General features: G+C 44.7%; 1 protein-coding gene across 10 annotated transcripts in view; it reads left to right on the forward strand.

Moving 5' to 3' along the window:
* The window catches only part of LOC139578112 (tight junction protein ZO-1-like), a 168,793-nt gene that overhangs the window by 9,208 nt on the left and 145,125 nt on the right, over positions 1-14,460 (forward strand). The gene's annotated exons all lie outside the window — the stretch shown is intronic.

Genomic DNA, 14,460 nt, shown 5'->3' on the forward strand with positions numbered 1-14,460 from the left:
TTTAGGGGATTTCAGCACATGGTTGGTGACAGTATCTGACCACTTTTTGGGCTGTTTATATAAGGTCAAGTCTAATGATGCTGTCCCTAACAGGCTGAAACAACTTCATCATAAACCTCAACAACCTCATCATAAACCTCAACGACCTCATCATAAACCTCAACGACCTCATCATAAACCTCAACAACCTCATCATAAACCTCAACAACCTCACCATAAACCTCAACAATCTCATCATAAACCTCAACAACCTCATCATAAACCTCAACAACCTCATCATAAACCTCAACAACCTCAACAACCTCATCATAAACCTCAACAATCTCATCATAAACCTCAACAACCTCATCATAAACCTCAACCTCACCATAAACCTCAACAACCTCATCATAAACCTCAACAACTCATCATAAACCTCAACAACCTCACCATAAAACCTCAACAACCTCATCATAAAACCTCCTTGTACATTGTTGATGTTTTGCATAACTTGCCAATACATACACAATCATTGAGTTTAAACGAAAAATGAATAAGTCAACATTTTTAGTGGATGGGCTTGCAGTCATTTAGTCGTAGGAAATGTTAGATAGATCCACAGGAGATGTTTGCTTGCTTTCAATTTTTAAATATTTTTTATAGAAGGTAGAGGCTTGGTTGACATTTTAATATCTTCTCTGAGGCAATGTCTTGATGCGATGTTATCTTCCTCAGATAACCGCAGACTAATTTAGTTGTAGAACACGTGAATATCCCAAAGGGATAAAAGGAGATTAGTCTTAGGCAGCAGAATCAGGAAAACATTTTCTTATTCAAGTACATTCAGTGTAGGGACGCGGAATACACAACAACGTATATAAGTACGCACTGCAGCACATGGTTACCGAGGCTATATTAAAGAGTCAACTAAATCAAAGCACTTTTAGTTTAGAGTGCTGAGTGTGTATTCCACGTGTGAGCGTTATGCATAGTGTTATGTATGAATGTTAATTTGAGCTCAATTCCACTTTTCTCAGTGTGTGTGTGTGTGTGTGTGTGTGTGGGGGGGGGGGGGGGGGGGTGTGGTGTGTGTGTGGGGGGGGGGGGGGGGTGTATCAGAATCATCAACATACTGTACATTATAATATAGAGGATACAGTAAACCTGGTTTTAGATATACATCACATTCCTATATTCCCTGCATACGTTGCAGGGCCTGGGGCCTAGACTGAGGGACTAGGGGCCTAGACTGAGAGACTAGGGGCCCGGGGCCTAGAATGAGAGACCAGGGGCCTGGGGCCTAGACTACGAGCCTAGACTAAGGGACTAAACTAAGGGTCTAGACTAAGAGCCTAGTCTAAGGGCCTGGGGCCTAGACTAAGAGACTAAGGGCCTGGGGCCTTGACTAAGGGCCTGAGACCTAGACTACGGGCCTAGACTGAGGGCTAGACTAAGGGCCTGGGGCCTAGACTAAGAGACTAGACTAAGGGCCTGGGGCCTAGACTACGGGCCTAAACTAAGGGCTAGACTAAGGGCCTGACTAAGGGCCTGGGGCCTAGACTAAGAGACTAAGGGAGAAGACTAAGGGCCCAGACTAAGGGCCTAGACTAAGGGCCTAGACTAAGGGCCTGGGGCCTAGACTACGGGCCTAAACTAAGGGCTAGACTAAGGGCCAAGACTAAGGGCCTGGGGCCTAGACTAAGGGCCTGGGGCCTAGACTAAGGGCCTGGGGCCTAGACTACAGGCCTAGACTACAGGCCTAGACTAAGGGCTAGACTAAGAACCTAGACTAAGGGCCTGGGGCCTAGACTACAGGCCTAGACTAAGGGATAGACTAAGAACCTAGACTAAGGGCCTGGGGCCTAGACTACAGGCCTAGACTAAGGCCTAGACTAAGAGCTAGATTCTATCAGATCCACGCTAGCTGACACTCGCATAGCAGTTTGTTTTGTCGGTATAGGAGGTGGAACTGCGTTAGATCTGTCAAATCCACAAGCAGCTCCCGCCATTATACCTAAAGCGGACATTGCCATTGGCCGCACAGAGTCGCATTAAGATAAATCCCAATGCAGCCTTGTTTACAAGTTGGAACACTGGAATGTGAGATGTAATCTACACCTTGATTAGAATGATACAAAAAAAAAAACTCATTATTTTGTTGAATGATTTTCAATTTGAGCGTCAATATTTCTATATAGCCTACACTTTGTCGTTGTGCAATAACGCGAGTAGGGCAGGTGTGGCTTCGTAACAATGATCACAACAGCAGCTGCTCAGCGATTTGACAGCTCCAACGCAGTTCCACTGCCGAAACAACCATAAACATCAGCTTTGCAGGTGTCGGCTATTGCCCGTTAACGCTTGATCGGATTGAATCTAGGCCTAAGCGAAAGTGCTGTTTGTGCTGAGTGCAGGTGCAGGAGTATATTGTTTAATGTGTGGATATTTATTCACCATACGTGCACATTATACATAGTTTAATGTTCCATTACTACATCTATGGGCCTTACCCTGTGCCTGCTCCCATTGGCCAGTGCTATGGGGACACAGTGAGTTACTTCCTGGTCTGCCAAACTCACATCTAGTGGTCAGACAGAGGGCTAAGACATGGAATGAAGAAGCTGCCAGTACTTATTTTAGTACTGCTAAAATAAGCCAGTAGGTCTACTGATGTTAATTTTACGGTGCTTTAGAGTGAATATTCCCATACATCAAATAAAAAATTAAAAAAGTTATGCACACATGACTAAGTTGCTTTGGATAAAAGTGTCTGTTAAATGGCATGTACAGTACGAGTCAAAAGTATGGACACAGCTACTCATTCAAGAGTTTTTATTTCTTTTTTAAAACTAATTTCTACATTGTAGAATAATCGTGAAGACATCAAAACTATGAACTAACACATAACACCTTAACGTGCTACCAGGTGCATGAAGCAAAATGTTTGCTCCTTAATAACAGAGTTTTACGAAACTGTAAAAATACCCTGATCAAAGGTCGTTTGAAACTGAAACTTTGGACAGTAAATAACATGTTGGAAGCATCCAGACTACCAGTGGGTTAACAGTCATTCTAATAGACACTCTGGCTCAAAACGTTGGAAGCATCCAGCCTACCAGTGGGTTAACAGTCATTTTAATAGACACTCTGGCTCAAAACGTTGGAAGCATCCAGACTACCAGTGGGTTAACAGTCATTCTAATAGACACTCTGGCTCAAAACGTTGGAAGCATCCAGACTACCAGTGGGTTAACAGTCATTCTAATAGACACTCTGGCTCATGTGTCACCCAGGCAACTAGAGGTAGATTTAACCAGGCAACACCAGAGGTAGATTTAACCAGGCAGAACCTGAGGTAAATTTAACCAGGCAGAACCAGAGGTAAATTTAACCAGGCAGAACCAGAGGTAAATTTAACCAGGCAGAACCAGATGTAGATTTAACCAGGCAGAACCAGAGGTAGATTTAACCAGGCAGCCCCAGAGGTAGATTTAACCAGGCAGAACCATAGGTATATTTAACCAGGCAACACCAGAGGTAGATTTAAGCAGAGACCGTGTGAAGAACATTGCTGTGTACAGTGAACTACAAAAGTATTGGCACAATGAAACATTTTTGTTGCTGTTTTGGCTCTGTACTCCAGCACTTTGGATTAGAGACGATGCAGACTGTGCAGACTGTCAGCTTTAATCTGAGTGTATTGTCATCTATATCGGATGCACCGTTTAGAGAAATTACAGCACTTTTTGTACATCGTCCCCCCATTTCAAGGGACCGAAAGTATTGGGACAAATTCACTTATATGTGTTATTAAAGCAGTAAAACGTTTAGTATTTGGTCCCATATTCATAGATCGCAATAACTGCATCAAGCTTGGATGCATTTGCTGTTTGTTCTGCTTGTGTTTCAGATGATTTAGTGCCCAATAGAAATTAAATGGTAAATAATGTATTGTGTCATTCTGGAGTCACTTTTATTGTAAATAAGAATAAAATATGTTTCTAAACACTTCTACATTAATGTGGATGCTACCATGATTACAGATAATCCTGAATGAATCGTGAATATTGATGTGTGAGAAAGTTACAGAGGCATAAATATAATACCCCCAAAAATGCTAACCTCCCCCGTTATTGTAATGGTGAGAGGCTAGCATGTTTTGAGGGTTTGATATAAAATGCTAACCTCCCCTGTTATTGTAATGGTGATATATTAGCATGTTTTGATGGTTTGATATAAAATGCTAACCTCCCCCGTTATTGTAATGGTGAGATGTTAGCATGTCTTGGGGGTATGATATAAAATGCTAACCTCCCCTGTTATTGTAATGGTGATATATTAGCATGTTTTGATGGTTTGATATAAAATGGTAACCTCCCCCGTTATTGTAATGGTGATATATTAGCATGTTTTGAGGGTTTGATATAAAATGCTAACCTCCCCTGTTATTGTAATGGTGAGATGTTAGTATGTCTTGAGGGTTTGATATAAAATGCTAACCTCCCCTGTTATTGTAATGGTGAGATGTTAGCATGTCTTGAGGGTTTGATATAAAATGCTAACCTCCCCTGTTATTGTAATGGTGAGATGTTAGCATGTCTTGAGGGTTTGATATAAAATGCTAAACTCCCCTGTTATTGTAATGGTGAGATGTTAGCATGTCTTGAGGTATGATATAAAATGCTAACCTCCCCTGTTATTGTAATGGTGAGATGTTAGCATGTCTTGAGGGTTTGATATAAAATGCTAACCTCCCCTGTTATTGTACTGGTGAGAGGTTAGCATGTCTTGAGGGTTTGATCTGTGCGACTACACTAAATCAGAGTTACAGTTAGCAAACAGCTGTTCCTATTCCCTGTAGTCTTAAAAAACATCCCTCTTCACATACACACATACACACATACACACACACGTACACAAACACACACAGGAGCACACACACGTACACAAACACACAAACACACACACACAAGCAAACACACACAGGAGCACGCACACACACGAGCACACACACAGGAGCACACACACACACAAACACACACACGAGCACACACACAGGAGCGCACACACACACAAACACACACACACAGGAGCACACACACGTACACAAACACACACAGGAGCACACACACACACAAACACACACAGGAGCACACACACACACAAACACACACAGGAGCACACACACACACACAGGAGCACACACACACACACACAGGAGCACACACACACACACACACACACAGGAGCACACACACACACACACACACACACACACACACACACACACACACACACACACACACACACACACACACACACACACACACACACACACACACACACACACACACACACACACACACACGAGCATGATTTAACCAGCGTAAATTAACTTTCCCCACTCTGTTGTTGTCGAGCCCTAAGGGTTAACTGCTGCAGCTAACACCACATGTTCCCTTAGCTGGATTTCTGTTGTTTTAAAGGTTTCCGTTTACTTTGATCTGCTAAAAATGTCTACCACAACAACAGAAGGACACAGTATAAACACAGTATAATTAGTTATTCGGGCTCAACAAAAGGTCTACAGTAGATAGGAGAAGAACAGTACCATTTTAACACTTAGTGAGCCAAACTGAACCGAGGAGAGCTGCACTCTGGGAAAGTGTGTCACACTTGTGTGTGAGTGTGGGTGAGAGTGTGAGTGTGTGTGTGAGTGTGTGAGAGAGTGAGTGAGTGAGTGTGTGTGAGAGAGTGAGTGTGTGTGAGTGTATGTGAGAGTGTGTGTGAGAGTGTGGGTGAGTGTGTGAGTGTGTGTGTGAGTGTGTGAGAGAGTGTGAGAGTGAGTGTGTGTGAGAGAGTGAGTGTGTGTGAGTGTGTAAGTGTGTGTGTGAGTGTGTGTGAGAGTGTGTGAGTGTGGGTGAGAGTGGGAGTGTGTGTGTGTGTGTGTGTGTGAGAGTGTGTGAGAGTGGGTGTGAGAGTGTGTGAGTGTGGGTGAGAGTGTGAGTGTCTGTGTGAGTGTGTAGGTGTGTGTGAGTGTGTGAGAGAGTGAGTGTGTGTGAGAGTGAGTGTGTGTGAGAGAGTGAGTGTGTATGAGTGTGTGAGTGTGTGTGTGTGTGTGAGTGTGTGTGTGAGTCTGAGTGTGTGTGTGTGTGTGTGTGTGTGTGTGAGTGTGTGAGTGTGGGTGAGAGTGTGAGTGTGTGTGTGAATGTGTAAGTGTGTGTGTGAGAGAGTGAGTGTGTGTGAGAGTGAGTGTGTGTGAGAGAGTGAGTGTGTGTGAGTGTGTGTGTGAGTGTGTGTGAGAGTGTGGGTGAGCGTGTGTGTGAGTGTGTAAGTGTGTGTGTGAGAGTGTGTGAGAGTGTGAGTGTGTGTGAGTGTGTAAGTGTGTGTGTGAGAGTGTGTGAGTGTGTGTGTGAGTCTGAGTGTGTGTGTGTGTGTGTGTGTGTGTGTGTGAGTGTGTGAGTGTGGGTGAGAGTGTGAGTGTGTGTGTGAATGTGTAAGTGTGTGTGTGAGAGAGTGAGTGTGTGTGAGAGTGAGTGTGTGTGAGAGAGTGAGTGTGTGTGAGTGTGTGAGTGTGTGTGTGAGTGTGTGTGAGAGTGTGGGTGAGCGTGTGTGTGAGTGTGTAAGTGTGTGTGTGAGTGTGTGAGAGAGTGAGTGTGTGTGTGTGAGAGAGTGAGTGTGTGTGAGTGTGTAAGTGTGTGTGTGAGAGTGTGTGAGTGTGGGTGAGAGTGTGAGTGTGTGTAAGTGTGTGTGTGAGAGTGTGTGAGTGTGGGTGCGAGTGTGAGTGTGTGTGTGAGTGTGTAAGTGTGTGTGTGAGTGTGTGAGAGAGTGAGTGTGTGTGAGAGTGTGGGTGAGTGTATGTGTGAGTGTGTGAGAGACTGAGTGTGTGTGAGAGTGTGTGAGTGTTGAAATTGACATGAATACCAGGTCAGTCAGTGTATTGATAGGGATTGGCTAGCTAGGTGGAGGTGATGTCTCACTGCACACATTCTGCAGTGGACCGACACCCATATAACACCTGCTAGTGCTGTTGGTTGGACAGAACACAATGTGTGTGTGTGGACACAATTAGGATTTTTATTGTATTGCTTCTGTATGTGTGTGTGTGTGTGTGTGTGTGTGTGTGTGTGTGTGTGTGTGTGTGTGTGTGTGTGTGTGTGTGTGTGTGTGTGTGTGTGTGTGTGTGTGTGTGTGTGTGTGTGTGTGTGTGTGTGTGTGTGTGTGCATTAGCCAAGCTGGATGGGATGGAGCGGAACATATTGACTTGCTGATGAAGCAGTACCCCTTACTGCTCCGGCTAATCATACAACGTGATGGCTCTGCAGGACACACAGACAGACAGACACACAGACAGAGAGAGAGAGAGAGAGAGAGAGAGACACAGAGAAAAACATTGAAAAAATTGTGAATTGGGGGTTTGATTTAAAAAGTCCTAATGTCCTTAATGATCCTTAATGATGTCTCTTGCCCCTTGTCCCTTTTCTTTGTAAAAACATCGGGCATCTGCCCCTTCTCTGAAATACATTATCACCATGTTGTATTGAATTACCACCCTCTGTACATGGACTACAGTACATTACCACCCTCTGTACTGAACTACATTACATTACCACCTTCTGTACTGAACTACATTACCACCCTCTGTACTGGACTACATTACCACCCTCTGTACTGGACTACATTACCACCCTCTGTACTGGACTACATTACCACCCTCTGTACTGAACTACATTACCACCCTCTGTACTGAACTACATTACCACCCTCTGTACTGAACTACATTACATTACCACCCTCTGTACTGGACTACAGTACATTACCACCCTATGTACTGGACTACAGTACATTACCACCCTCTGTACTGAACTACAGTACATTACCACCCTCTGTACATGGACTACATTACCACCCTCTGTACTGGACTACATTACATTACCACCCTCTGTACTGGACTACAGTACATTACCACCCTATGTACTGGACTACAGTACATTACCACCCTCTGTACTGAACTACAGTACATTACCGCCCTCTGTACTGGACTACATTACCACCCTCTGTACTGGACTACAGTACATTACCGCCCTCTGTACTGGACTACATTACATTACCACCCTATATACTGGACTACAGTACATTACCACCCTCTGTACTGAACTACATTACCACCCTCTGTACTGGACTACAGTACATTACCACCCTCTGTACTGAACTACATTACCACCCTCTGTACTGGACTACATTACATTACCACCCTCTGTACTGAACTACAGTACATTACCGCCCTCTGTACTGGACTACATTACCACCCTCTGTACTGGACTACAGTACATTACCGCCCTCTGTACTGGACTACATTACATTACTGCCCTATGTACTGAACTACATTACATTACCAGCTTCTGTACTGGACTACATTACCACCCTTTGTACTGGACTACATTACCACCCTCTGTACTGGACTACATTACCACCATATGTACTGGACTACATTACCACCCTCTGTACTGGACTACAGTACATTACCACCCTCTGTACTGGACTACAGTACATTACCACCCTCTGTACTGAACTACATTACCACCCTATGTACTGGACTACAGTACATTACCACCCTCTGTACTGGACTACAGTACATTACCACCCTCTGTACTGGACTACATTACCACCCTCTGTACTGAACTACAGTACATTGCCACCTTCTGTACTGGACTACATTACCACCCTCTGTACTGAACTACATTACCACCCTATGTACTGGACTACAGTACATTACCACCCTCTGTACTGGACTACATTACCACCCTCTGTACTGAACTACAGTACATTGCCACCCTCTGTACTGAACTACATTACATTACCACCTTCTGTACTGGACTACATTACATTACCACCCTATGTACTGGACTACAGTGCATTACCACCTTCTTTACTGGACTACAATACATTACTACCTTCTGTACTGAACTACATTACCACCCTATGTACTGGACTACAGTACATTACCACCCTCTGTACTGGACTACATTACCACCCTCTGTACTGGACTACATTACCACCCTCTGTACTGAACTACATTACCACCCTATGTACTGGACTACAGTACATTACCACCCTCTGTACTGGACTACATTACCACCCTCTGTACTGAACTACATTACATTACCACCTTCTGTACTGGACTACATTACATTACCACCCTATGTACTGGACTACAGTGCATTACCACCTTCTTTACTGGACTACAATACATTACCACCTTCTGTACTGAACTACATTACCACCCTATGTACTGGACTACATTACCACCCTCTGTACTGGACTACATTACATTACCGTCCTATGTACTGGACTACAGTACATTACCACCCTCTGTACTGGACTACATTATCACTCTGTACTGGATCTGTATGCGTCATCATGGGACATTGATCTTATTTCCTTACAGAGCAATCAGAAAGTATTCAGACCCCTTGACTTTTTACACATTTTATTACGTTACAGCCTTATTCTAAACATGGATTAAATAGTTTTTCCCCCCTCATCAATCTACACACAATACCAGATAATGAGAAAGCAAAAACAATTTTTTATAAATTGATGCAATTATTTTTTATAATAAAACAGTATTCAGACCCTTTACTCAGTAGTTTGTTGAAGCACCTTTGGCAGCGATTACAGCCTCGAGTCTTCTTGGGTATGACTCTACAAGCCTGGCGCACAACGCAGGGGTGTGAATACAATGTAAATGATATATTTCATTATCAATAAATTTGCTAACATTTCTAAAAACATGTTTTCACTTTGTCATTATGGGATGGGGTATTGTGTCTAGATGGGTGAGAGAAAAACACCATCTCTGGAATCCATTTTGAATTCAGGCTGTAACAACAAAATGTGGAACAAGTCAAGGGGTGTGAATACTTCCTGAAGGCAGTGTATATCCGTGTTACTGATAGACAGCCTCTTTCTCATGAAAAAGGAGGTTGTTTCTACACACAGTGTCTAGTTTGAGATGTCCCAGTCTCTGTCTCTACATCTCTGCTGCCTCTCTGATGCAAGCTGCTGTCCAGCGTCGCCAATAGTTACCTAAACACTACGTCAAACTGTGTGTATGCTATGAGATGTATAGGAGTGTGTGTATGTTATGAATAAAGACGCTGTGTGTGTGTGTGTGTGTGTGTGTGTGTGTGTGTGTGTGTGTGTGTGTGTGTGTGTGTGTGTGTGTGTGTGTGTGTGTGTGTGTGTGTGTGTGTGTGTGTGTGAATGAAGAAGTACTTAGAGAGTGGGTAGAGAGCATTATAAATAAGAGGTTCTGTTGATGGTATGCTGATAAAGGTTCTGCTGATGGTCTGCTAATAGAGGTTCTGTTGATGGTATGCTGATAAAGGTTCTGCTGTTGGTCTGCTGATGGTCTGCTGATAGAGGTTCTGTTGATGGTCTGCTGATAGAGGTTCTGTTGATGGTCTGCAGATAGAGGTTCTGTTTATGGTCTGCTGATAGAGGTTCTGTTTATGGTCTGCTGATGGTCTGCTAATAGAGGTTCTGTTGATGGTCTGTTGATAGTCTGCTGATAGAGGTACTGTTGACGGCCTGTTAATAGAGGTTCTGTTGATGGTCTGCTGATAGAGGTTCTGTTGATGGTCTGTTGATGGTCTGCTAATAGAGGTTCTGTTGATGGTCTGCTGATAGAGGTTCTGTTGATGGTCTGCTGATAGAGGTTCTGTTGATGGTCTGTTGATGGTCTGCTAATAGAGGTTCTGTTGATGGTCTGCTGATAGAGTTTCTGTTGATGGTCTGCTGATAGAGGTTCTGTTGATGGTCTGCTGATAGAGGTTCTGTTGATGGTCTGCTGATAGAGGTTCTGTTGATGGTCTGCTGATAGAGGTTCTGTTGATGGTCTGCTAAGAGAGGTTCTGTTGATGGTCTGCTGATAGAGGTTCTGTTGATGGTCTGCTAATAGAGGTTCTGTTGATAGTCTGCTGATAGAGGTTCTGTTGATGGTCTGTTGATAGAGGTTCTGTTGATGGTCTGCTGATAGAGGTTCTGTTGATGGTCTGCTGATAGAGGTTCTGTTGATGGTCTGCTGATAGAGGTTCTGTTGATGGTTTGCCGATAGAGGTTCTGTTGATGGTCTGCTGATAGAGGTTCTGTTGATGGCCTGCTGATGGTCTGCTTATTTATAACGACGGCCTACCCCGGCCAAACCCTAACAACGCTGGGCCAATTGTCCGCCGCCCTACGGGACTCCCGATCACGTCCGGTTGTGATACAGCTTGGAATCGAACCAGGGTCTGTAGTGACGCCTCTAGCACTGAGATGCAGTGCCTTTAGACCCCTGCGCCACTCGGGAGCCCGACTGTGGAGCATTACCTTCAAAAAGATGAAGTCTAACAGTAAGCAGAACAGAAGTAAATGATCTCCTGACCTTCTAAAAGCCTGCATGCTGGGTGCAGCTTGGAACTCTATGCCAAATGCGCGTGTGTGTGTGTGAGTGTGAGTGTGAGTGTGTGTGTGTGAGTGTGAGTGTGTGAGTGTGAGTGTGTGTGTGTGCGTGTGTGTGTGTGTAAGAAACCAACTTTTGATGAATCAGTGTTCCACCTAGAGTGGCGGTATAATCTCCATCATAACACCTGTACGTGTATTCTATTAAACAATGTAGATCAAAAACAGACTAGGACGTCTGTCTCCAAATGGCACCCTATTCCCTATATAGTGCACTACTTCTCACCAGAGCAATTCCCTATATAGTACACTACTTTGACCAGTGCCCACAAGGCTCTAGTCAAAGGTAGTACAGTATGTAGGGAATAGGGTACCATTGGTGACATAGCCACTATCTAGCCATCCCACTGTAGCAGAAGGCAATAAGTTACTCTCTCTGACTTCCTGCCTGAAGGCTATTGGCCGACGTCCGTTCTAGAATCAACGTGTAAGAGATGGCCTCTGACTGTGCAAGACTACCTTGGGTCTGTGATGCATCCAGAGACTCTCTTTCCTGTCAGCTGCTCGTCTTAGTCACTTTGGCTCTGTCGCATTTGTCTAAAAAGTCCTCGCCTGGCATCTTTCATTGCTCCAGGTGATGGGTGTAGAAGGAGTGAGCGCTGACCGGAGTGACCTTTCAACTCTGTTGTTCTGTTATTATGCATGCGTTACACATTTTCTCACAGAAAATCCATCTGAAAAGGCATTTGTCTTTTAGCGAGCTTCACCGCTCTGTTTCCGCTCATAGGTTATTCCTCTCATTTTCTTTCACCACTTTTTAAACATTTAGTCACAAAACCCTCTGGAGTATCATAGTCAGCCACTTAAAATGGAAATGGATCTCTCTCCCTCTCTCCTGTCTCTCCCTCTCTCCTGTCTCTCCCTGTCTCTCCCTGTCTCTCCCTGTCTCTCCCTGTCTCTCCCTGTCTCTCTCGGTCTCTCCCTGTCTCTCTCGTCTCTCCCCCGTCTCTCTCGTCTCTCCCCCGTCTCTACCGTCTCTCCCTCTCTCCTGTCTCTCCCTGTCTCTCTCGTCTCTCCCCCGTCTCTCTCGTCTCTCCCCTGTCTCCTGTCTCTCCCTGTCTCCTGTCTCTCCCTGTCTCCTGTCTCTCCCTGTCTCTCCCGTCTCTCCCCCGTCTCTCCCTCTCTCCTCTCTCCCTCTCTCCTGTCTCTCCCTCTCTCCTGTCTCTCCCGTCTCTCCCTGTCTCCTGTCTCTCCCGTCTCTCCCTGTCTCCTGTCTCTCCCTGTCTCCTGTCTCTCCCTGTCTCCTGTCTCTCCCTGTCTCTCCCGTCTCTCCCCCGTCTCTCCCCCGTCTCTCCCTCTCTCCTGTCTCCCTGTCTCTCCCGTCTCTCCCTCTCTCCCTGTCTCTCCCGTCTCTCCCTCTCTCCCTCTCTCCTGTCTCTCCCTCGCTCTTGTCTCTCCCTCGCTCCTGTCTCTCCCTCTCTCCCTTTCCTCTCCCTCTCTCCCTTTCCTCTCCCTCTCTCCCTTTCCTCTCCCTCTCTCCCTTTCCTCTCCCTCTCTCCTCTCTCCTGTCTCGCCCTCCCTTTCCTCTTTCAAGTATCATTTGAGAGTAAATCCTGGTTAAGCATGTTCTGTCAAGACAGTCAAAGCCCTCCCGAGTGCCGCAGTGGTCTAAGGCACTGCATCGCAGTACTAGAGGTGTCACTACAGATCCGGGTTCGATCCCAGGCTCTGTCGTAGCCGGCCGCGACTGCGAGAGACGGTGCACAATTGGCCCAGCATCGTCCGGGTTAGGGGAGGGTTTTGCCGGCTGGGATGTCCTTGTCCCATCACGCTCTAGCAACTCCTTGTGGCAGGCTGGGCGCATGCACGCTGACTGCGGTCGCCAGCTTTACTGTGTTTCCTCTGACACATTGGTGCGGCTGGCTTCCAGGTTAGGTGAGCAGTGTGTCAAGATGCAGTGCGGCTTGGCGGGGTTGTGTTTCACAGGACGCATGGCTCTTGACCTTCGAGTAACTACCAATTGGATATCACGAATTGGGGAAAAACATTTATAAACCTAAATATATATATATATATATATATATATATATAGAAGAATAAAAACATAATAATAAATAAATAAAAAACATTTGAAATAAGGAACAAATTGAGAGTCTAAACCGCTGCCTCTAGATCACCAGTACTACATGGGTTAAACTCCCTCTCTATCTATAATTCTGCTCTAGCATGTTCTCTCTCCTGTAGATTACCAGTACTACATGGGTTAAACTCCCTCTCTATCTATAATTCTGCTCTAGCATGTTCTCTCTCCTGTAGATTACCAGTACTACATGGGTTAAACTCCCTCTCTATCTATAATTCTGCTCTAGCATGTTCTCTCTCCTGTAGATTACCAGTACTACATGGGTTAAACTCCCTCTCTATCTATAATTCTGCTCTAGCATGTTCTCTCTCCTGTAGATTACCAGTACTACATGGGTTAAACTCCCTCTCTATCTATAATTCTGCTCTAGCATGTTCTCTCTCCTGTAGATTACCAGTACTACATGGGTTAAACTCCCTCTCTATCTATAATTCTGCTCTAGCATGTTCTCTCTCCTGTAGATTACCAGTACTACATGGGTTAAACTCCCTCTCTATCTATAATTCTGCTCTAGCATGTTCTCTCTCCTGTAGATTACCAGTACTGCATGGGTTAAACTCCCTCTCTATCTAAACTGCTCAAAAAAATAAAGGGAACACTAAAATAACACATCCTAGATCTGAATGAATGAAATATTCTTATTAAATACTTTTTTCTTTACATAGTTGAATGTGCTGACAACAAAATCACACAAAAATTATCAATGGAAATCAAATTTATCAACCCATGGAGGTCTGGATTTGGAGTCACACTCAAAATTAAAGTGGAAAACCACACTACAGGCTGATCCAACTTTGATGTAATGTCCTTAAAACAAGTCAAAATGAGGCTCAGTAGTGTGTGTGGCCTCCACGTGCCTGTATGACCTCCCTACAACGCCTGGGCATGCTCCT

Source organism: Salvelinus alpinus, chromosome 6 (genome assembly GCF_045679555.1).
Source record: "Salvelinus alpinus chromosome 6, SLU_Salpinus.1, whole genome shotgun sequence".
Classification (NCBI taxonomy): Eukaryota; Metazoa; Chordata; class Actinopteri; order Salmoniformes; family Salmonidae; genus Salvelinus; species Salvelinus alpinus.